Here is a 2,971-nt window from a genome sequence, read left to right as displayed (position 1 = left end):
GGGGCGCAGGGGGGCCGGGGCGGGCCTGGGCCGAGGGGGAGGAGGGCGGCGCGGCGGCTGCAGCCCTTGGCCTCCAGGAACAATGTGAGACGCTGCTTGAAATGTTAATTTCCGCTCCTCGTTTCATCATCCCCTGGCGGGGCGGCAGCAGCGTGTGTCTGCAGGGCCGGTGCCGCCGCGCGCTCGGCCCCCTCGGAGGGCGGCCGTGCGGCGCTGCTGTGGAGGTGGTGTTGGGGCGTCTTGGTCTTTCTTGAGGCCTGCTTCTTCGCGGTGACCTGGTGTCCCGTTGGGGCTTTTTGCTCATGTTGTGTTTTGAAAGCTAATTTTGGACACCAGCTTCCAGGGTTTGGAAAGGGGCTTGGGAAGATTAAGTGGTTTGAGGGGCACCCTGTGCTTTGAAAACTGTTCTTTTCTAACAGTTAAGATGTAGCATGCCGTGTTTCATGGTTTCTGCGGGTCCTGAGTTTTGCATCCACTTTGAAACGTAGGGTGGTTTTACAGATTTTTTTTTTTTTGGTAACGAAATCAGATCCGGTCTTATTTGGTGAGAGTTTTTTGCGGTTATTTGAGCAGTATTCTTAACACTCCTTTCAGCTGAGTAAAAGTAAACAATTGTTGATTGCAAAACTTAGAATCTTTTGGTTGTCTTTGGGGGGATGATGAGGCTTACTCGTCAAAACATGTAACATGATACTACTTGTGGAAAAAGTGCCGTGGAAAGAGTTACTATTTTTGGTCTGTGCAGACCCAGTCAATGGCATAACTTGGACAGTCCTGCCTCCAGGACCCTGAGCCGAGCACTGGGTGCCTCCGAGACCTTGGTTTTTCTTTTCAGGTCGGTCGCCCTGAAGAACTGGGGTTCTGTTTGTGCCTATTGAGAGCGACTGTGCAAATACTCTGATACTGCTTTGCAGTTGTAGCTGAAGCTAAGAGGAAAAACACCTCGCTCAACGTTGATTGTGACCCTTGAGTTGATCTCCATATAGCGGGTGTTTCCTCCCCCAGCCTCCATTCAGCTGTTGTTCTTTCTGTAGTTTCACGCTGAAGAGCAGGGTCTTTTCTGATAGGCTGGCCATTCTGAATGGAATGGGTGGGAGGGAACAAAGGCCAAGTTGCTATGACATTTTTCTCTTTGTGCGTGCCTCTTGAGTTCCTTGAAAAGCTCCTTGAAAGGTACTGCTAAATTTGACCCAAACGAGAAACTTTCAGAAGTTTTCCTTTTCTTCTTTTATTACTATTATTTTTTACTGTGGCAATGTATAATAATTACCCGAAGTTCTTTAGCGGTGTCACCCCGCCTTGAATTCGTCGTTTGCAGCTCACTGTCGCGGTTTTCTCCAGACTGACCCTGTTAATCACACCGCACCAGCGAGCCTTTCATCTCACCAAACCAGATGGGCTGCTGATGACTGGTGGCTGTCATGTTAGCTATAATTATAGTGTTGATACAGTGACAAGAACTTTCTGCAAATACAGTTAAAGGAGCTGTGCTGTTAGTATGTGAGGATATTTTTGAAGAAGCCTCGTGCTTTGGATACTCACGTAGGGTTGGCGTACTGTAGTAATGTTCCATCAATTACAGGAAAGTTATTTTGTATGTTGGCAGTGAGCCCGCCATCAGTTAAATAACACAGCGTCAGTAAATGCTGCTTCAGAGAGGAGTCTACAGTTGTTGGCAAAGTAAGTGTTTTGGTCTGTCCATTACCCTGTGTAAAAGTCCCTTCATCCCTCAAATGTCAGTGTAATGGATGCGCTTCTCTTAATAGCAAGATATTTGCTAGTTAGTAGGTGAAAATGATGATGCATTGATTGTCTGGCCACATGCTGTGTCAGTTTATTGCTGCTGTTTAGTCAGTGCTCTGTGGGGATTGAGTGTGGCCTGTTTGATAAACTTTATACAAAAATTGAGTGAGCTCAAATAACTAGAAGTTATTGTCTTGAGATGTTTTCAGTATTTGTTCTCTTAATTTGAATTTCAAATGGAATTTCTGTGCAATTCAACCTTCTCAGTTTTGTCTTCAAGTTATCTGAAAGAGAGTGTCAGTCCTCCGCTCGGGAACTCAGGCAGTTGGATAATTGGCATAGGAAGCCTTTTTAGGCTTAGGAAATGATCCACCCTAATGACTACTTCATTAATTCCTGTAGATGTTTCTATTATTAAGGGGCCTTTGTTTGTTCAATGGGCCTTATTCATGTATCTTTTAAGCACACAGACTGAGCTGTGTGCTTAAATGTTTTTATTGTTCTGTTTTTCTTAATTCCCATTCTTTCCCTCCATATTTAAAATTTTTTTGTGGTTCATCTTTGGATCAAATAGTGTGGGTTTTTTTTTTTTTTTTTTTTTTCTTTTTTGAGACAGTTTCACTATGCAGTTCAGGCTGGCCTTGAACTCAGGCAACCCTCCTGTCTCAGCCTACCGGGTGCTGGGATTACAGGTGTGCACCACCACACCCGGCCCAAATAGTGTTTTATGTATGTGGTAGAACTACAGATGTCATTTTTATGATACCATCTTAAGAGGCCTAACCTTGACTGCCTGAACCCCACCCCACTCCTGGTTTTGGTTACTCTCCCTTTTAACCTGTGACATAGGCTACCTTGGCTTTTTGTTTCCTGGATTGGGCAGGGCCTGGCTACCTACTGACCCCCTTACCTGGGGCAGGGTCCTGCTGAGTCTCCATCATAGCCTCCCATACCAACTCCAGGAGAACTTCTGCTCAGCCTTGGGCCTTAGTGAAGTCCTTTTACCTCCCCCCTCCCCCTCTCTTCCTCTTCCCTCTCTCATTTCTCCCTCCCCATCTCTCATTTTCCCCTCTACCTCTTTCCTTCCCCCCCTCCCCCTTTTTTTTGAGACAAGGTCTTGTAGTTCAGGCTGGCCTTGAACTCACTATGTAGCCCTGTGATCTTGAACTCACAGTGATCCTCCTGACTCAGCCTCCAGAGTGCTGGGGTCACTGGTGTTTATCGTGGC

Source organism: Chinchilla lanigera, unplaced genomic scaffold (assembly GCF_000276665.1).
Source record: "Chinchilla lanigera isolate Chin_1 unplaced genomic scaffold, ChiLan1.0 scaffold00140, whole genome shotgun sequence".
Taxonomy (NCBI): domain Eukaryota; kingdom Metazoa; phylum Chordata; class Mammalia; order Rodentia; family Chinchillidae; genus Chinchilla; species Chinchilla lanigera.
The sequence above is the reverse complement of the archived record's forward strand: the minus strand, read 5'-3'. Positions refer to the sequence as shown.